This window comes from Fundulus heteroclitus, chromosome 16, assembly GCF_011125445.2.
Source record: "Fundulus heteroclitus isolate FHET01 chromosome 16, MU-UCD_Fhet_4.1, whole genome shotgun sequence".
In the NCBI taxonomy this organism is placed as follows: Eukaryota; Metazoa; Chordata; class Actinopteri; order Cyprinodontiformes; family Fundulidae; genus Fundulus; species Fundulus heteroclitus.
In genome coordinates, this window is record NC_046376.1 from 24,383,888 (window position 1) to 24,406,319 (window position 22,432).

General features: G+C 39.5%; 1 long non-coding RNA gene across 1 annotated transcript; it reads right to left on the bottom strand.

Annotated features, from left to right (window-relative positions):
- Positions 1-716: 716 nt before the first annotated feature.
- On the bottom strand, positions 717-16,138 carry LOC118566368. Its single transcript, XR_004932961.1, has 3 exons — positions 15,961-16,138; positions 6,360-6,439; positions 717-800 (listed from the first exon to the last, which is right to left on the bottom strand). It is a non-coding gene; the product is annotated as an uncharacterized LOC118566368 (long non-coding RNA).
- Between the last annotated feature and the right edge of the window lie 6,294 nt (positions 16,139-22,432).

A 22,432-nucleotide genomic window follows, 5' to 3' on the forward strand; every position in this document is an offset into this window, starting at 1 on the left:
TGATATCTATGGTCGTGTTTGATATTCTCTCAATTAGTTCTATGAGGTGGACATTTGGAATAGGTTTAAATTACGAGGTGTGCGTTTCAGCACTCATTTACAACTATGCCTTTTTGATTCAGCCCATCAGTTGTGTTGCGCAGAGATTGGGTTGATAGAAAGTGTCATACAGAGCTGATGAATATTAAGAATTCCTCTGAGGCAAAGGTCCATCATAGCTTTAAGACATGAATGTCTGTCAATCTGAACAATTTGAAAGAACTTTGAGCATAAATACCTGATCTCTTTTCTACTTCTGAGATAGTGTATAACAGCTTTTTAGGAATGTGATAGGTATACAGCATCAGCAGACATTTTGAGCCTCTTCTTGGTGGATTTTTTTTTAATTTATGTCAATTTTCCTTCAAGAAGGAAAAGGATGCGTATTTGTTTATCAAAATTTGTCATATTAGGCGTCCAATTGCCAAAATCTGACTGTACCTCACACACCTTTACCTTTTCAGTCTGCACCATTAGACAATAAGTTTAACCAACAAATACAATCTGAACGAAGCAAAAGCAAAAAGATTGTTCATTTGATTTCATTTGCAAACCCATCAACACAGCTAAAACGTTACTCTAACACAAACCTTCACACAGTACAGCTCAAAGGGTTCCTTTAAAGAAAATAAATACTACAGTAAAAAAGTAAACCCATAATTTGCTTATACCTGTTGATGCAGTCAGTAACATCATGAACCAATACACTGAAAAGAAATGCTGGGCCGGCCTCTCCCATACATCTGTCCTGGATGTAGGACCTGAACAAAGGGACAAACAATGATGAGTAAGAAACATTTAGGAGCATTAACAAAAAACATTTGACCAAACGGTACCTTTAACATTCGAATTAACTAATGAGTTAATAGTGTTTGCTTTTAAAAATAAATGCTTGGAGTTAAACTGTAACAGTGCTTCCACAAACAAACCCAGGATAGCATGTAAAGAAAGATTATTACAGCCATATTGACATCATTATAACTATAAAATGAGCGGCCATTAATTATGAATATGTTTAAGGGACAATGGGTGAATAAATACATTCTCAACCACTTTGTCACACAATCCTTTCCGGGAAGGAAGAGTTACCTTTGCTTTAGAGCAACATAAAGCTGAAGTAGTAATTAATTCTGAGTTACATTTCCCCAAAGAATTTATTTACAATAAGAACCAAGGAGAAGAAAAATATGCTTTGTCTCATGGACACATCTGATGTCGCATTGAGATGCTTTGTGATGAATTTGGCCACACAGTTAAAATAAAGCAGTCAACATGTCTGGGAACTCCTTCGTGACAGTGGAATATCAATTTCAGGTGACTACCTCATGAAGCAGATTAAGGCAACAACAAGTGTATGTAAAGTAGTCATCAAAGAAAATTGTAGCTATTTTAAATGATTATTGTGTATTTAACCTGTTTTCCCTTGCTATATATTATAATTCTGTGTTTCTTTGTTGTCTGTTGTCCTTAGTTTTAAGCTGCAAACAGTCAGTGCAGACTTCAAACTCTAAACCAGCGCGGTCTCTTCATTTTATTGGTACATATTTTGTTTTTAAAGCAACAAGCGTTAGGAGAGAAAGATTGTGCAGTTGTTTCCTGCAGGTCAGCTATGATCCATGTCTGGGTAATGCCTCTGCTGTCTGTTGTGCAACTTCACTCGGTCAGCTGGCTGCACACTCAGCAGCTGGGCATGTAGAATCTTCTTCATAACAAGATGTTTATCTTCCAAATATTGTCAAAAGCCATCCTCGTCACCCCAATATAAACTCTCCTGTCATCTGGTATTGATTGTATCTTTAGATTTCCTTTCAAACATTTCCCGCCCATGGTGGCTTTGCCGTAAAACCTCCATTTAAAGACTATAGGCCTGGTAAATAACTGGTACTGCATTATGAAGAGATTTGCAGGCAGTACGTTTGGTTAGTTTTTATTTCCCTCAGGGTCCAGTGATGCATAAGACTGCTGTCGCTGGTGAAGTCCTGATCTTAACACTCTCTGGCAAACACTTGCTGCCCCCCCCCCCTTTTTCACTATGATGCCATAGTGATGACACAAGCATAGTCACAGCACATTTTGCCACAGCAGGAAATCATTATCACTCAGTTTAAATGCTGTTGACACTGTTGCTGATCACTGTGGGGAAAAGGCAAATAGAAATTAGTTTTCCTTAAAAAAAAAAAAGAGATGGAAAAGCATTACACCCTTTGAATGCCCTCTTTATTCCTGTCACATTTTCTTCTGTCCTATGCAAACGCACAAACAAACAGTTGTCTGAGTATGTAGCACACAACACGATTTCTCCTGCCCCGTTAATGGGGGGCATTTGTGTGTCCTTGCAGACAACGTGGACTGTGATATAATAGGTGATCTGTCCGGGCCCAGGCAATAAATGAAATAATCTCCAGGATGAATGGTGCTGTGAAACCACTATGCTACATCCAGGGGGAATGATTTTGGACTGCAAGTATCTGTGATGCAAGCCAAGTATAGGACATTTCAGCAATACGATAATTTAAAGTGTTTTACGTGATGAAAACATAAAAAAAAAGAAGAACATTGCAGCGGCATAATAAAGCATAGCAAAGAAAAGTTTGACTACAGACTGAATCAGGTCCTGAATCAGCTCAGATACATAGCGAAGCCATTTCTGGACCCCCTGCAGTTCACCCATATCAGCCCTGACTGGGGGTTGAGATCACCCTCTTCCATGTGTTGTGCAATTAAATGCTTTTAAGTTATTTAATGTTTACTCAAAAAACCTTGGGTCTGAAAGGTATTGTCCAGTGAACGCTATCTGAATTTGGCAGCAGGTGAAAGAGGGGTTTGAGCTCTAGAATCAAGAAGTATCAAGAATCTTTATTATCATAGCATTCTCTAACAGCAAACTCTGCACACATATGGAATAAATGAGCGACAACTTCACTTTAAACATAGGAATTTAATAAAAGACATAGACGCCCATCCAGGAAACGCTGATAATAATGTCTTTTTTACCTGAGGAGAAGCCCATCGAGAGGCTGGGAATGAAAGAACATATTCATTACTTGTTAATACATTATGAGAAGTTTTATCATTACCTCAGCACCTGTTTCTTTTAAAAGGGAATCAAGTATAATGCAAAGAATCCCGATATTCAAGACCTTTGCTCAGAATTTGATATTACATAATAAAATAAATAAAAGATACAATAAGCAATGCATTTAATTGTCCCATACTATGCTTTTGAAAGCCTCTTAGCAACTCGAGCTGCGATCAGAGATGAAAATAAGCAACCTGCAAGTGTCCAAACAAAAGTGTCAGTCCTGGACACTGGAGTGTAACACTAGCTGCAGCATCCTGAATGAGCCGTGGGAGCTGAAGGTAACCCGCTGCAGGGCCAAAAGAATTAAAGAGCTGGAACAAAAAAATAAATAAAAAAATAAACACTTGGCAGAATTGCTGATGGAAAACCGGCTGACTTTGGCAAGGTAAGTTCATTCTTGCAGGAATTCAGTGTGTGTATATAAAATGAAATTGTGCTTAGTTTGTTCCTAATTTATTCTCTTAGGGGAATACAGGATAAAGTCCCTAACTCTTCCCCTTGCAGATATTTTTTTGAATGTGGGTTTGCAATTTCATGCTGATTTGACAAAATAGATTTTACGACATGAGCAGCGGCCCCTTAATGTCTGTTAAGTTAATGTATTACATCTATTTCTAAAAGAAATTTAACACAGCTACGCTTTAGGAAGTTATTTTAACCAGTGGATGAGCTTTGAGGACTTTTCTAAATTATTTAGATATAACACCCACACAGACTGCAATGAGAGTCCAGCGCATACTAGTTCACATCCATATTTTCTGATGCAACAACAGTTTGCTGAGCCTGCGAGGCCAATCTCATCACTTTGGTAGAGACATATGGAGGAGATCATAGGGTCCCTAGTCTCAGAAATGTGGACAGGGCATCTAGATGTCAAAGATTACCAAATAAAGAAGGAGCAGATAGAATTATGTCTTGTTTGTGCAAGAAGGAGCTGGGAGAATACACCTGTCCTTTTTGGCCAAACCAGTGTCTCAATTGCTTTTTGGCATGAAGATTAGCTACTGGTATCAGTATTAATATTATGGTCAGTTAGCATTAGCTACTCTCCTATGGTAAAGATGACCATGCAAACATGTCAGTGGTGATTGGAAAGGGTTCAAAGAATTTGGAGGTTCCATTATGTACTTTGAGATGCTTGCCTCACCTGTCACCATGAGTGGTTTGGTAGTTGTTCAGTGATGATCTTGAAAAACCTCAGTGTGCAACTTGGCTTACTGGATCTTTTTGATTCAAAGTAGAGAATCCTAACAACCATGATTTATGTAATCGCAAAGTTGGCAGGAGCGTGTGGTATTGTGGTCAACTGGTTCTGATCTTCTTAATTTGTTTCATTTGGTGATTATAAAAGAGAGCACACAAAGATCACATGTGGTTGAAACCTCAAAACTCCTTTCTCAACCAACTTTTATTCAACATCTACATAATCGCATCAGATCAGATTATGGAGAATTATACAATCTCCTACAATATCTATGCTGATGACAAACAGCTATGCATTTCTGTGTTACCAGTTGATCATAATCCATTAAAATCACTGTAAAGTCAGAATTTTCTTCAGCTTAATGTCAAACAGGCATTTTAAATGTGGGATTTGAAATAAGAGATCAACGAGAATCTTTGGGGCCAAACGACCACAGAGCAAGCAAAAAAGGAGTCATTTTGGGCGCAAAGCTGGTTTGTAAGGTGTGACTAACCCTAAAATCAACTTTTTTTTGCGGATAAACTGTATAAATTGGGCCTAAGGGCATTTTTTCTATATATATTTTCATGTGAACTTGTTTAGTTCTGCAAGATTTGTCTTAAAACCGTCTTAGTGCTGCCCTCTTAAGGTTGAACAGAGGCTATTGCAGTGGAATTTTGCTATTGGTTCAAAAGGTACATGCTTTTGTCCCCATAGCCCCATGTTCAGATTTTAAAGCATCTCATACGGACATACGCACCGTCGCCCCCCTGGGAGTCAGATTCCGGAGTTGGAATCGTGAGGATTGGGAGCATTGATCAATAGCGTTTAGTGTTTGTTACTGCTTTGAACTTTAACCGGTGTTAGCAATGATGCTTCTATCATCACTTTACCACTTACAAACTGCACCCATTCTGCCCTCTGCTGTCTCGGGAGTGCCGGCTATGTCTATCGTTGAGTTAGCGCCTTGAGTCAGTGTCTCAAACACTGTGGCCCGCTGGGCTCCATAAAGCCTCCTTTGTGGAGCCCGCTGGGGGGAAGAAAATGACCGATCCATGGTGAAACCACCAGCATTGGCCTGGTCACCAACTCTGTGTTTCTACGTGTCACTTTCCCTCAAGAAACTGCCCACTTTGGTGCCTTTTATCAAAGGTTGTCTGGGCGAGTTACACTTTAGCAACAAAATAAAGTCAATTTGAAACCATGACAGAATTAAGGGTTTTCTGCACAAATATTACACAGAAACGCTTGCTTTTATTTTCAGTAGGTTAGATGTTTATAATGATGTCTATACGGGCCTGTGTAAAATTCAATCAGGTAGATGCAGCTTATCCAAATCGCTTCTGCCAGATTCCTTACCAACACTAGAAAAAGGAATCATGTTACAGTCATCTATCAATTAATGCACTGGCTCCTTGTTTGTAAAAAGACAGATTTGTAAATCTTGTTGATATCCCATAAGACATTGAATGGTCTTGTTCCTGAATGTGTTTTAGAGCTGCTCAGATACAAACACCCCTCAGCGTATTAGAGACGTCTTCACTCTGTGATCCCAGGAACAGAACCAAATAAGGTAAGACAGCATTTAGTTTTTTTTAAGCTCCTCTACCTGATCCAATTACCTGAAAACCTGAGATGTGCAAAAACGGTTGGCTCTTTTAAATCTAGACTAAACCGCCTAATGCTTACTGCTGCCTATTCATGAATTGCTTCATACTTTCCATGATGTTTCTCTTTACGTGATTATGTCATGTATCCTAATGTTTTTATAACATACTTTGAGTTTTTAGTTTGTACATGTTCTTTTGGTGTCTTTTTTTCCCCCTTTAAGCCACTTTGAATTACCCTCTGTATGAATGGGAGTATACTTGTGCAAACTTGCCTTGCCTAATGCTGTGTTACCCTAATAGCAGTTGGATCAGGGTTTAAAAAACCACCACACCTATTGTCAGATTTGAAACTGGTGCAGTGTGCCTGGGGTTGCTCATGGTCCCCGTCCTCATGTGACTTGAGTCTGGACCAATAGGATCATTAATTCTATTAATTGGTGCTTACCTCCCCTACGCCTTGGCCGTATCAGTTCTTCCAACATACTGAAGTAGGACCACAGAGTGCCAAGGATATCACTAAAACAGCTGCAAAGACACATACACGGGTGAGTATACACGTCAAGAAAACTCAACAAGGCAGTAAAAAACTTTTAAGTTTCCAGCTTACTTTCCAACATAGTGATAACACCATGGACTATTTTCTACATCAATTGATCTTGTCAAAGAAGAAAGCGTAGAATATGTTTTCTTTATTGTGAAGGTGCTTCAACATTGTTGTTGTGGACATCAAGATGGAAACCGAGCTCTGAGTTATAAGTAATGGGAGATTGTGCTGCTGGACCACTAAGTGCTATCTTTATTGTTGTCCCTCTTCCAATTTTAAGTGCTCACATTTCTCCTTGCAGCTGCTTGTCCTCGCTTATTTTTAGCTACAAGCTGCATTTTCTATTGATTGCATCTGCTCTGTATTTTGTGTTGGCAACTTGGAGCTGTGCCACGTTTCTTTGGCTCGTCATTGTCCTTGCAGATGCCATGATATATTAGCTACACATCACAATTCAGCCTCTTGTTATCAGAGTCGAGCACTTTTACTTGCCCTGTTTTTTTCAGCCTTGAAATGTTTTATCACTTAATTATTAAGTAATCAACCAGAATACGCTAAATTTCTGTTCTAAAGCGTTTCAAGAATAATTAACCTTTAAACAGATTTGATAGTTGTTTGTGGGTTAGACATACATGAGCTAGGCAGAATAATGGAGAAAACACATTTGCACAGGATGATGACGGGATCCAGCAGTTTGTACACAGGATGTAGATATGCAAGAATAGAAACAGAATCATGTTCCCTGCAGATTCCCAAAGGCTTAGTGATATCTGGCCTCATCAGCATCACAGATACTGAAGCAATTCCCTCCTCACTCGCCTGCTTTTTCTTCAACGCACGTTTTCTTGCTCATGTTATCGTCACCTTTGCATCCACAGTTCCAAGCAAGGCAAAACTGTTTAAAACCGACCCCGGTGGCACTCTTCCACCTCTTGTCCACACAATCATAATGGCCCTTAAATGTTATTGTATCAGAGATTGTATACTTTACTGAAACCCTGATCTAGAAATTTACATAATATGAGCAGATGTACCCAACTTTTGTTCCTTCCCTACAATTATATAAGAACTGATTGGTTAATAAAAAACAAATTTTTGTTATTTTGCTAGCCTGGACCTGGACTAAGCCTAGCTTTTGCCTTGATCGAAAAAATGGGTTAAGATAATGGATGTTTATACCAAAGATGGGTCCAACCCAAAAAAAAAAAAAAAAAATGGATTGTGAAACAAATTATTTCGGAAAATTTAAAATAAAGGTGTGAAAGAAACACAGCTTAAAAAGATCATAAAGGACATACAATTGGATTCTGATGTTTGACTGCATTTGTTCCGGGTTCCAGCAAAGGCTTTCTGCATGACACTAGATCTGGTTTAAACAAACATTGGACCCATGCAGGTGGATTCACTTGGTTAAAAATTAAGACAACATGACCTTGTCATTTATTATGCTCCAAAGGCATTATCTGAGTCTACACATGCCTACACATGTCAAAGTCCTCATGTGAATGAACTGATCTCGATTAAACAAGATATTCAGAAAGCTTTGAAAAAAATCCATGAATAGTTGGAACGTTAAATAATGATCATTACTATATCAGACCTTGGATAAGAACAAGTATTTTATTCAAGTCTTCTCCCCTTTTCATTCCCCTCCCAAATTGAAGTAGATATAGGCACTAATAACTGCAGTGAAATTATTTTTACAGGTTGAATTTCTCGCTAGGAGATGGGAACTCCCCGGCTGCGACCTGCTTTTAGCGAGCAGTTCTGCAAAAGCAGCCGAGCCTGAAAGTCAGGCAGCAGCTATGGCGCATGGATGGGCACTCTTCAGAGGCTAAACTTATCAGCGTTCAGTGTGTGTAAAATCAGAGAAAGCCTCAGTAAGTCTGCTGATACAGCGCGTCTTGCGTACAGAAAGCTGAAGTGTCCTTTTTCTTTTCTTTTCTACCTTCTGCCGTGGTTCGTGGTTTGTAAATACTAAAATTATATTTCGGTGTTACCCACTCTGTTCATAGTGGTCCTTAAAGCCCCCATACGTCACTTTTCACCCACGTATTAGCCTAATTTGAGATGTTATTCGATTTTCCATGTCAATATATACAACGCTCAGCGTGTATTGATGGTCTGTGCGGGCTGCCCTTCTCAAAAACACGGCTATGTAACTTCAGAGCCGCGGATCCGTCACTCAGGAAGTCATGTGACCTAGCACGCCCTTAAATAAGAGAGCTACCACATGCTAGGGGCCTACAGGGCCGCTAAACCTTGAACGTTCAGGTCTAGGCCCTCTAGTGGTCAAAAGTTACATATTGTTGCTTTAATATTAATGTCGCTCTTCAGCTTGTCTGGATTTCCTCGTATAAACACTGCTTAATTTCTCCTAGCCCCTCAGCCAATCACTGAGAAGCAGTGTGTTCATGTCAAAACTCTGCTCGAGTCCACTCGGTTTGACCCTGCTCTTGAGCAAGGCTGGAGAGTGGTGCGGTGGACAGTGGAACTGGGGCTATAGAGGAGTAGAGAGCAGGCATTAGTAAGTGGATTTCATTTTGAATTATAATACAACAATTATTTTTTTAGGTTTATTACAAGTTCTTAAAAATCTTTATTTGAAAGGTTACAAAATGTTTGAGATGATTTGAAATTAATTTAAATGCTGATAAATATAAAGACAATTCCTTGTGCTTCTTTTTGTATAACAGAGGTTGACAAAAGGCAAGTTCAAGAATTTGTTCTTCAAATAGATTTTTAGGTTTATGACACTTCATTATAAAATAGCAGATAAATGCTGCAGTCAATAAATAACATTGTGCAAACTATTCCCTTTCTACGTTGTGTTTATGACCCGCTCTTTGGTGAAGGTTGAGAATAGCTAGCGGTAGTTTATGTCAGCTATGAAGCAGCTAAAAGGCTAATATTCTCCAAAGTGAACCAAGTTGCTCTCTATTGTGTAAAAACAGAACCCAATGACGTTTTCACAATTATACAGCATCATTTTACCATCTCACCATTTCTTATTTCAACCTGCAGTCTGATATTTGAACATGTTCAGTTTTAAAAAAGGATGGCCTATTGAAAATGATAAAGGTTCTAGTTTCTTCTCTGATAACACAACTTGTGTCAATTATTGTGACCCAATGCTCTTTCAACAATACATACATATACCACATTTGTATATTACACAGTTTTAATAATACTCTCCTGGATACCGTGAATGGCACTCTGTCTATTTCCCCTGCATTGTTCACATTGTTACATTGTTTTACATTTCAATTGTTTACATAAATCGCTGCTGCATCTTTATTCTGACAATTTGTGAAATTTACTGTGAGTTTTCAAGCTGTATGCAAATTCAATTTCCTTCTGTACGCACTTTGTGCATACAAAATGACAAATAAAGCTGTCTAAGTCTCTAAGTCTCTAACAATACATAGGTGGTATCCCAACAGCAAATATCCAACCATTTGGTAAAAAAAAAAAAAAAAAGTTTTTGTCATCACCATTACAGTTTTTATTTCTATTAATCTGACCTGAAACAGCCTTCAGAGTCAGGTAATGATCTTTCCTCTTGCTTTCTCTCTCCTGTTTCTGATCCGGTCTCCGGTAACTGCAGCCTGCACACTCTATTGTTTTATGTGGATGCTGTTTATTGATGCCAAAGTTTTATGACTGTCCATCCATCCACCCATCCATCCATCCATCCATCCATCCATCCATCCATCCATCCATCCATCCATCCATCCATCCATCCATCCATCCATCCATCCATCCATCCATCCATCCATCCATCCGTCTAATTTTCCCCAACCTTCCATATTTGTGCACAAAAGAGCACACTTTCAAAGCTGTGCCCACCAAGCCACGTTTTTAGGAGGAACTAGTGAGGAACAAGGAGAGCATTGATTGATTTGGTGAGAGGAGGGGCAGTTGGGCAGCCCTGGCATTTGGTCTGGCATTCAACAAGGGGGCTGATTAGAGGAGGCACCAGGGCCTAAATAGAGACATGCATGGCTACACGCAGCATGGGATTGTGTAATTTTTGTGTTGTGTCGAGCAGTAAACAATGAGTTTTTTATCACAAGTTTACTAATTTGGTGGTAATATTTATAGACGTCACGGCTGAGTGGGCTGCAGCTCTTTCCTTGCTAGTTAAAATTATTGAGAGGCTTGGTTCTTTGTTTACAGAAAACATGCTGAAATAGATTTAGAATCAGTTTTAATCACTGTTGTGTGAAGTTGCTTCATACAATAATGAATTTGACTTTAGTTCCACTATGCTTGCACTGAAGAAATAAAAGTGCAAGATACAAAAAAGATGAAAAGAAATATTTTCATGCAAATATAAATATATGCATTTTAACAAAAGAGGATTAGATTGGTGGGTCTGCAGGGACTCTATGCATGCTTTAGTAAGTGCTTTTAATTCCCACTATTTTTTGTATTTTTGCATAACTTTCACAATGTTGATGAAAATGACAAAATCAATTTTAAAGTGATTTAAATTTTAATAACTTTTTTTTTTAATATGGCTTGTGCCATCAAGTCCTTTTAAAAGGGTGTTTTTTTTAAATACAGCTGCATTGGATACTTTTGTATTATTATTTATTTGTACTGAAATCCCTTACTGTTTCCCCCCTGTTGTCAATGTCAGTTTATTTATAAAGCAAATTTAAAACCACACTACGCTGACCAAAATGCCGTACAAAAAGGTGAAAAATGTGAAAAACAAATATATAATATATAGTTCACAACACAAAGGCAAACAATAGAAAAAAGAATGCAATGACTCCAAGTTTAACATATTTGGGATTAGGGGAAAAAAGAACCTTTTGACCACCTTTTAATAATTTTGCATAAAAAGTAAACATTTATCAAAATCTGGGCTGCTGCCAATTTTTGCAGCATGTGCTCTCAGATAGTGTCCCTCCTGCCAGAATAGGCCTGAGGATAAAAAAAAATAAAATAATGTTTTGTAATTTCCAAAAACAGAAAAACGAAAATGAGGGGGTGAGAAAGACTTCAGTGTGTGACATCTGGTATATGACAATGTGTAATATTCCTTATGGTAATCTTTAAGAAAGGGCCTAAAAGGTAAGTGGAGCGCAAAAGAAAGCGACCACCAAGGGCTAAATTTGTTTGTTTTTATGTGCGTGTGTGTGTTTTTTGTTGATACATGCTTGAAAATTAATCAACAGTTCAATTTTAAACTTAACAAAAAAAAAATAATGTTCTACACCTGTTTGATCAGGTTGTTCTTGTACCGTTTCTTGTATTTGCCATCCCGTTTTGTGTTATATTTACTGTAATCATACTCCTTGTTTTCACTCATTCTGCTCTATATCTTCTAATGTGTGTTTTTACAACACCTTTATTTTCTGTCTACTGTCCCTGTTACACCCCACACCAAGAGTGAAAACTGAAAACCCATTAGGAACAATATGGATAGTGGCACAGTAGCATTAGATGGGTCAGTGTATTCAGTGTGTGTGCCTGTTGCATAACGCCTAAGAAGAGTTTGACCGCGGCCGCTGAGACCTGACCGTGATATGACCGCTCTGCTGTAACAATGACCTGGGGTCTAATTAGAATAACCACAAAAAAAAAACAGTAGGAAGGAGAACAAGCAAACATTAAAACCAAAGTGACAGCTTTTCCAGCCTTGTTTTCAAATATTATTTTCTCATAGCCGAATTCAACTTTTAAACATGTTTGATTTTTGCTCCAAATTATTCGGAACGTTCAGGCAGATTTTCAGGAAGCCGTTCCAGAACACAGACGCTCTCTCATGGATTCTGTACGAGGATTTAGAGCGCAGGGAGGGTTTTCTCTGGTTGCATTATCTAAAAATAAACTTGCTCCCTTGCATAATAACTGAGCCAGAGTGTGAGAGCAAAAGTTTATCGCCAGCAGGTCCCGACCAGTATCAGTCACTGAGGGACATGTTGTTCACAAGCACCCTCAGAGCCCTGGCTGACCGGCGTTTGCTGATTATTTGGTGGATAATAATAGAGCTTTGCGACCTCGGTTGAAAATTCAAATTAGTTTATTAATGTAGTGCCGATTCACAACAAATGTCCTCTTAAGGCCCTTTTGCAAAACACACAGAACCAATTTATATCCAGAAATATACACAGTCAATCCAATCATATAGAGATATTCAAAGTCTGCTGCAAACATTCTGATTCGCAGTTATAAAACCATGCGGCCAAGTGCAGTTCATTATGACTCCTAATATATTTGTAAAGAAACTCCGACATTTTCATCGAGTGACTGACTGTTCGGCAATGTCTCCACCTGAATAAACATTTAACAGTGGATAGCTGATTGCATGGACTCCTTACCGTTGCAGCAATCCCTCGTTCAGAGAGATTGCTGCAACAGGGGCGCAGCGCAAAGGAAAGAGTCCTTTTTATGAGAACACCTCCATCCGCTGGGGGTTTGATAAAACAGAGGAATCACACCTAAAACACGTAAGCATTTGTCCAGGACTACATGCTATGGTAAAAGTACATTGAGCTATAGTGGGCTCATCTAGGATTTAAACACAGCTAAAGATATGAGCTCTGAACTAGTAGTAAATTCGTTCCGTTTTGCTCCCCAAAACAAACTTGGTGCTAAAGTTTGTTAGGTGACCCCGATGCCAAAGGTAACAAACCAACAAACCCACCAACCAACAAAGAAATAAAGTCATCTGCATTTCATCTGAAGCGCTTATGTCTACGTGTTTCCCTCCCCGTCATCTCTAAAATTGCCTCCCTGCGCTGCTCCCCACTATTGAATCCCTCATCCATCACCGCTCCTGATCCATCTCATCGGCCAGGGTCCCCTACCTCATTCTGTGCTCATAAATCAGCAGGCGGATGCATTCTAAACAGCATCTGTCTCTTTGTTTGCGTCCTCCGGCCTTTGCTAATCATCGGTCGTGCTAGCTGCATGAATCAGTACCGTGAAGCTGTTTGCATGCACATCACTGACAACCTGTATGAGCTGCGTGTGCACAACGTGAGAAAGAGAAAAAAAACAAAAACAAAACATTATGATAACTCGTTTTAGCTCTCGGGGTAACAGCACAGGCCTCTCGGCACCCGTTGGATAGTTTTCTGTCAGCCTGTGGTTACGGCGGTGATGGCAGGCTGTATGTGTGCAGGAGCACGTATCGGAGCAGGAGACAGATGGAGCGGCACTCTCACTCTGAGGAGATTTAAGGGATCAAGACGAAGGGCGAAAGCGAAGGGGGGAGGTGGAGGGACCGTGAGAATGGTTACTGTGGTAACCGTGACATCATCGGAAGATTGTGCAATGGGAGTCTTGTTTGTGTGGAGGTGACGGCAAACCAGGGTCTTGAGATAACATAAAGGAGCCACATAAAAAAGCTAAAGCAACAGAAATGTGCTCTTGGGCTTTTAGTGAAAAATAGGAAGACTGATCTTCGCTTGGAGGCTGTTTAATTTTTGTTCTCTCTCCGTTGAATCTGTCTGGCTGTGCGTCCCTCTGGCTGCTGTAACAGCTCTTAGTTACGTCAACATGCTGATAGCACACTGTGGTCCTGTGGAGGTGAATTGTAGGTTCCAGATTGCTTAGTCATTTTACATTTGATAAAAAAAAAAAATAACAATTCAGGCCTAAAAACAAGGGAAATGGGACACTGCAGAGACAATGTCACCATTAAAGCATTAGTAAGATGAACTGTTGCAAAAAGCATTTAGATTCCACCAAAAATCCCCATTAAAATGGTAGGTTTTTGAGAGGTAAACATAAAAATGAACACATTTTCAATATTTTATGTGACTTTTATGTGACTATCCTGTGCAATTCATATGAAAAACAAACAATTTGGTTATGCAGAAAAATTTAACCAAAAGGTTAAAAAATTTGTTTATGTAAAAGTGCATATCTTCAAACACTTTGCTTAACCACCCTTTGATGTAATTTTTGCATTTAGTATCTTTTGGCCCTGTCATGCAAACCCTCTGACATGCAAACGTTCTCTAGATCTCACATATTGTAAACGGATATGTTTTGTTGACAGACCTCTTACAAACTTTCTTCCAGATTTACTTCTGAAATATGGCTAGACCAATCAAAAAATTTACATTTCTTCTGATAAAGCTGTTCTTTTTTTTTTTTTTTTTGTCATCAGTCCTGACATCAGCCCTATTTACATTCTTTTTGGTGTACCAAATGTTGAATGTTTGATTTCATCAGTCAAGACCATCACATGCCTGTTTTCGTCATTGCCCAAAGTGCTCCAATGACCATGGGAACTTCTGTTGCCTTCAACTCCCAGCTGTTGGTATTCCTCCACATTTTTATTAATATTTCCATTGTTGACCAAATGATCAAAACGATCACAATGCCTGTTCTCTGGTGCTTAAAAGTATTCACAACGTCTGGCTGGATGGTCATTACCATTTTTGTCATTTAAAGACCAACAGGTTCTTAGCTCAGTTATTTTCAACCATCTAGAGAAAGGATTTCAACTTTGACCTAGGGGTCTCCAGTTCCTCCTTACAGATATATATATATATATATATATATATATATATATATATATATATATAGAGAGAGAGAGAGAGAGAGAGAGAGAGAGAGAGAGACATATTTTTTTATTTATATGTATGTCTTTTTAGTTTAAAAGTTACAGAACCGTAGAACTGTTTGCAATTTAATTTTCCGTCCAAGGCACGTCTTGCCACTCTAAAGATTGGATATTTAAGGGTTACGTAAACAGGAGTCATACGTTATAATGTTTAGCTGCCACAGCGGCGTCCAATTTGACTCCCCTTGCATTTCTTGGAGGCCAAGACCTCAGTCACATGCTCACAGAGTGTCCCCTGCTTTCTGCCCCGAAGTCAACAGCTGTCCAAAGACATCATCTGCGGCACCACAGTGACAAACAAGATGCAAGTAGGCTTGTTTTTATGTGCGTATAGTAACATATGTGCATGTTGGGTTAAAGGTCGGGACAAGTGACGCAATGCTGGTGTCCCACTGACATGGTGTCCCCCTTTGGAAAGAGTTTTATACCAAAGTTATGCATTTTTTTTTTTTTTTTTTTTGCTGAGGATCATAGGTTAAAATAAATTTCAGTTGAATAAAGCAATATGACAGCTGGATGGTTCCCTGAAGCAGTTTCTTCTGCAAGATTTTAGGATTTGCACTGTACTGTTAAAGGTAGGATCATTATTCACCCTCCTAAACGTAACTAATCGGTTTCTCTACTGTTCTCATAATATAATAATTTAGCATTTTTCTACTGAGTCACTTACAATCAACATGAAATACATCTGTGCTGCCCTGACAATATTTAAGTTAGGAAACAAATAACAGTGATCATAAAACTTGGGACGTCCAAATCAGGATTCTTTGTACCCGAAACAAATTTGAAGTCTCATTATAATAAATGCAATGCATATGCTTGAAAGGTCAGTAGCTTTAAAGTGCTATAATCTATTGTGCTAGCAAACTATACCGTCAAACTGTCAAACAAGCACTGTGATCCATTTACCTCAGAAGCTGGAGCTCAGATCTGGGAGTCAGATAACAGTGTGTACCCTATTCAGGACAGGAAGCCAAGAGAACATGTCAGTTGTTGTGCTGAACGACCAGCTTTTCTAATAGCATACAGCTGCTCAGCATTTTAGTTCAGCAGCACAAATGTCTAAATGAGCCAAGAAGTGCCAGCAGTTGATACAAAAACGTACAGGTCCATCCTAGTAAATCCATTTATTGTCAAAAAGGATATATAAATATAGATCTATATATATATATCTATATATATATAGATATATATATATAGATCTATATATAGATAGATAGATAGATAGATAGATAGATAGATAGATAGATAGATAGATAGATAGATAGATAGATAGATAGATAGATAGAAGATTATTTTCATTTGGATAGATAGACGTGTTATGGCCACTCAATAAAGCAGGGAGACCGCTAACTATGCAGTACTTTAAGACTAAGCTGTCAAAGGTCTTTGCTGAATAAACTGTTGTTCACAGAAGGCTGTGTTCAAGCATATTAACAGAAAGTTGAGTGGAAGGAAGAAAAAACCTTGAGAGGAATGTGAATATGAGTTTCAAGAGCTGTCACACACAGACATATCCAGGACACGGGATATAACGCTGGTTCAATGTTTTTTTGTTTAGTGGTAGCAGGACATTTTAGAGCGCTTCATGCTTCCCTCAGGTTATGAGCATTATGGAGATGAAAATTTAATTTTCTGACAGGACTTGGACCTGCCCAAAGCCAAAAGCACCAATGACTTAGAAGCCGGGGGGGACCAGGTTCCAGGTTTGGCCTGCATTTGGGACTCAGGTGGTGGTCTTGGCCAGGGGGGGTCTGGTAACAATATTCTGTGCTGCACTCTCTTGTCGTGCCGTGTGCTTTGCCTCTGTGTCAGGCGCATGGCTCTTCTCGGGAGGTGCCTGGTGTTGTCTGCCCACGGCTGCTGCGGTCTCTGGGAGCTGAGGCAACCCTGATTTGATAAAGTCACTCACATCAGGATACCAGCTCTAGATATTGTTTTTATGGAGCAGAGCTTTGCTGGCACGTGTAGACAGCCAGCTTCTTACATATGTACGTCTGTTATGCAAAGACAGAACAAGTGAGAGAAAATAAAAGGAAAAGTGCAATTTGGAGCACCTCAATCAGCTTACTCCAAAGAAGTCTGCAACAAAATCGTCAAAAGCACATATCAAGCATGCAGTTTCTTCTCCACGTGCCTTCATGCAAAACACCCACGCACACCCAGTCACAAGTGGACTGTGCCCCATGATCTGGTTCATTTTCCTGCATCCTGATTTGCATTCTTTCCTCGTCAGTTTGTCATTTGATATTTATTCACCTCACAAGCAGCCTGGGGCAGGAGCTAAATAAAGGAAAGGTTAATGTCCTGTACTCGTTTAAGGACCCATCAGCCACTCCTAGACACTTCATCTGCCCACAAAGACGGGTCCGACCATTAGCTACTGAGATTCACGCATGGCTATCGAATTGTGCGCAAAAGCTGTATGTTTGTGGTTTTTATTTTGTACAAGCATTACAGACACAGACAGACCAATCGGGGTCAACTAGGGGCCAAATATGTGTGCCTCTTTTGGCTTTCATATAGAGCTATCATTTGCGAAAGGGCAACGATGTCAATTATATGTAAATCTATCTTAATACCTCCTAGGAAAGATATAAAAGAATTGTATTTATTTAATTCATGTAAAGCAAAGGACACATTCACATATGGTGCACTAAAGAAAAAGAAAATTTCAACCTAGCATGGACCGGGAAACACGGCACCACACATTTAAATTCTGTTTAATGCATTTTACCTCCCAACATGTAAACAAACATAAATTACATTAAAGTGAACTTGCATATCTGAATGCCAAGCAGCTTTGCTTCAGGTTATTGTTTGAACTGAGATGATGTGAGAAAGGAGCATGTGTTCATGTTAATTCAGGCTATCCGCAGGATTACACCGCCTCCGTTTCTTTATCTATCCCTCCAAACTCTTCGGTGTATTAGAGGAGCAGATGGGCTCTTCCAGCAGGGGAACAACAAAGCATTTGAAATAACAGGTGCAGAGGCAAAGTCTGCCTGTCATAAGGGGGGAAAAAAAATCGCTTTTAAAACATCAGTTCTATTCACTCGATTGTGTAGACCTTCAAATGTATATGGTAAGCTATTAACAGCAAGAGAAGTCGTTGTACATCTTTACGAAAATGACTTGTTTATTGGATCTATACTTGCTAAAATACGAGCTCAGAAAAGTGTCAAACTCTAAGACGCGAGCTGATAGTTTTCCTTCTCTGTAACGTCATTAGACAGCTATAAGCTAGAATGTACATATGTATGCGTTTGTGATAAGCATCAACTAAAACAATATTTCTGGCCAAATGCACTTAAATAACCAAACCATGCCTCATAAATACATAACATGCCTTCTTTCGCTTCACATATAAACATTTGTAAACCCCCCAAAGAAAGCCCCAAAATTGTTTGTTTTTTTGTTACCGAAGCATGATGTCATGGAAAGCTTTGAGAATGATGTTGATTTTGTTGATCTGTTTTGAATTAACATTCTCGTGTTAAAAGACCCTGCAACGACCCATTTTTTTAGTTTTAATATTGTCATTTAAAATCTTGATTTCTGAAAACGTCAATAACACCGTGCACTTTACTAGGTTCCCAAAGCCTTTAGAAGAAGAACAGGTTCACAGCATCCTCCACCATGTCAAGCTTTTGCTTATTATTATTTTTTTTATTTTTTTTGTGCCAGACGCTGGAAGTTTTGGTGCCCAAAACTTAATTCTGTCTCACTTGACAGAAACACAAAAATCTAGTTGAAGTCCCAGTAGCATGTAGACAGTTTATAAAGCATTAGCATGTTAATGGTAGAATAGTAAAAAAAACAAAATTTCTGGTATTACATTTAAACAACTGGCTGCCATGTAGAGAGCATACTTGGTTTGGAAACTTGGTTACACCAAGATGCTGCTTTACTGTGGACGTTGTGGACGGTGGCAAGATAAACTTTGGTCCGGACCCAGCCTTGTTTTTCACAGTCCCAGCCAGTCTAAGCTTTGCAGTTGTTGCTCTGGCCGAAGATTTGAGCAAGTTTAGGGAAACGGCTGCTTAATTATAGCCATTCCCTGAATTGTAACGATCAACAGACATCTGTGTTATTTAAATGGAAGCTTCTGTTACCTTTCCCATTTTGAAGAGAGTCTAAATCAAAGTGCGCCCACTGACACCTTAAATCGTGGATTACTAATAGGATTTTCCAGAAACTAAACACGTTGGAAAAAGGTCACTTAAACGTTTAAAAAGTGCATAATTTATAGGAATATAATTTGTAGGGAAGCTAATAAGTGTGGCACCAGTAATGTGATGAAAACAATTGTACCCAAAAGTTGGACTTTTCTCCTTGTTATATAGGGTTTTGCTTTTGTAATAAAATATTGATCTACTGCAAGGCTGTTTAAACACCAGGGCTCCAGTAATTGTGCTTTAGATTGTTGAATTATTACAATCAGGTGACCTCACAGGTCAAAAATAAAATCTGCTCTCTCTTATTCATGATTCTTCGTAATAGGTAGAGTTATTTGTACAAGACAACCTATGAGAACCGATCACCTTTCTGTGACGTGCTGGATGGGAACATTTTCTCTCAAAGTAGCCGAACATTTTCAGGATAATTTGGTTGGTTTATGAGCCCGTCAGAGAAGAAGCTCATTTAAATGTGAGATTGAGATTTTCACTGGTGCATGGCCACTCAATCGCCATCGATTGCAACATACACACGCAGGATAAATTCGCACACACACACAGACACACACACACACACACACACACACACACACACACACACACACACACACACACACACACACACACACACACACACACACACACACACACAGACACACACACACACACTGTGGTGATGGGTGTAATTATGCATTCAGTGGATGCTAGGCAGAGCCTGCTGAGAGATGTATAAATCAGTGTGTATCTTTGCGTGGGGAGCTGAGTACACAGATTCAAGTAAGTACTTTTCCATAACCACAAACACAGAGGAGCCTCTCTCTCTCTCTCGATCTCTCTTCCCTCTGTTCAACACAACAGTGGGATTATTTTCCACCCTCCTCTCTCTTTTTTTTTTTCATGCACCCTCCTTCTCTGTTGTCCGGCTTCATCCCTCCTCTCATGTATCAGGCCCACGTCACAGCAGACAAGCCCCTGCTGTTTACTCCTAATTTCTCTCCTAAGTGCTGCCTGTGCCTTCCAGGGTCGGCCCTAATCAGAGCTATCACAACTGCATCAGACTCTTGCGGCCAACCGCAGAAAAAAAAAAAGCGTTTTAAATCATAAACCTTGCAGTTGTCTGCAGGTGGTCTAAATTTTGATGACCTGGCTTGTTTTAAAATGCAGTAGGTTTAGCTTTCCAGCATTGCACATCAATTTTTCATCATGTCATTGATGTTCTCCTATCCCCATTGCCCTTTATTTCTTTTCCCCTCTCTTAGAGCTTCTCCCCACCCCTCAGGATATAACCGCTTTCTCATCCTTCATGTCCTCACAGTTGGCCCTTTCTCTTCTTTCCTCTCTCTCACAACTCTAGACTTTTTTTCCACCTCAAAACTTGTTTTCCCAACACCCCGATGGGCACTAAAATGTGCCTTGAGCAATCCAGTCGCGAGTAAACAGCTCCAAATGGATGTGTTGAAAGTGCTCACTTTGATGCACAAGCAGCGAATTCCTCAAGCAGCCTTTACAGGTGGACGGGGGACGACCGGGGGGGCCACAGGACTGTGACATCCATCAAAAGGATAAGAGCGGATAAAGTAGCCTCTTTTGAAAAAAAAAAGTTTCATCATATACATGCAATGACAAGCTGCTCTGTGGCTGCTCCTGGCTGTTCATAAATCATAAATTACATAAATCACATTGACGCAATCCCGCACCCTAAACATGGGACTGCAACTGGGATAAAGGTATATCAGAGTTTTAGGTAGCAAAAAAAAAAAAACCCGTCATGCCGTTACTATGTTCCTTTTGATGACATTATCGTAGAAAGTGCAATGAGTGACGGGTTTATTTGGCTGCTTGAAGCTTAGAGTCTTATAACAAGGCCCCACACCCATCAATTTGGGATCCTGGTCACCCTCCAGAGGTCAAATCCAGTGACTTCCTAGCTGTCCTCCTAAGTTCTGGCAGCCTTCAGATGGCCCTCCAGAGTTTTATTGTTGGATCCAAGGGCCATCAGATTACCCTTCAGAGTACCACTGTTGGGTTTCAAGGCCTTCAGATCACCCTCTCGTGATATTTTTCTTTCTCTGCCGATATTTGGGTCACCCTCTAGAGCTCCATCGTTGGAGCCGGCAAAGACGAGTCCCTCTCTGAGATCCCTCTGGCCATTCATAAATTACAAATCAGGAGGGTGTAGTCTGCGCTATATACAGAGCTAGTTACGGATGTCAAGGTATACCAAGGTTTTAAAATTGAACGGCTTCAAAACTGCTTAAATGTTCTATTCCTCTAGTTTAACGTGTGCTATTTGAAGCATACATTAAAGCAGCCACGCCCCACCACTATCTGTTGATGTGCATTGCCAATCAGTGAGCGGGTAGAAGGCTGCTAAACGTTCTGCTCATTTGTGCAAGAAACATGTATTTAGCCATTCCAAAAGAAATATTGCTGGTCACGAAAACTTCGGACACTCATGGTTCGCATACTAAAGGAGCAACAAGTGGGACGTTTGTTAAGCGGTTCACTGAAGGCTGGTCATAAAGAGCGGAACAGTAAAAATACATTATACACTTGAAAACTACATTTAGTGTGTACTTATGAATAGCTCTCATTCAGTCTTTGGATTTAAAACAAATACATCAAACTTGCAGATAACATAATTATAGTTACTCTATTTCTTTAGAACTACAGGTGAGTTTTAAGATTGCTTTTTAAGTGAAAGGAAGTAGATCATGTTACATATTTTTGTTTTAAATCTTTGTTCAAATACAAACACAAACAATAGTAATACCGTGCTGGCCCATGTCTACTGCACACACGTTAACTGGTAGAAATCAAGCCAGCATTACAGAACTGCAGCATGCATGCAGTGGGACTCAGCAGGGTCAAAACAGAGCATTGTTGTTTAGGGCTAATCAGTGTTATTCACCTTCCCTGTTAGAGGACGCAATCCTACGCCTGGCTGGTGTACATGGAAGTAATAAAAAAGATTATACTGATATCCACACTTACCTGCTATAAATTGTCTTTTAGCTGCTCTATATGTACCCATTCGTATATTTTGTGGACTTGATACCTGGAATCTGTCTCAATAAATACAAGACAAACTCTGTTCCCATTGTAAAACCAGCTTAGGAATGCTTCGCGCCGTAAAGGTGACCAAAAACAAACAAAACAAGAATGAAAAGATGGGAGGTCTACTGCCTATCTTTAATGGGCAA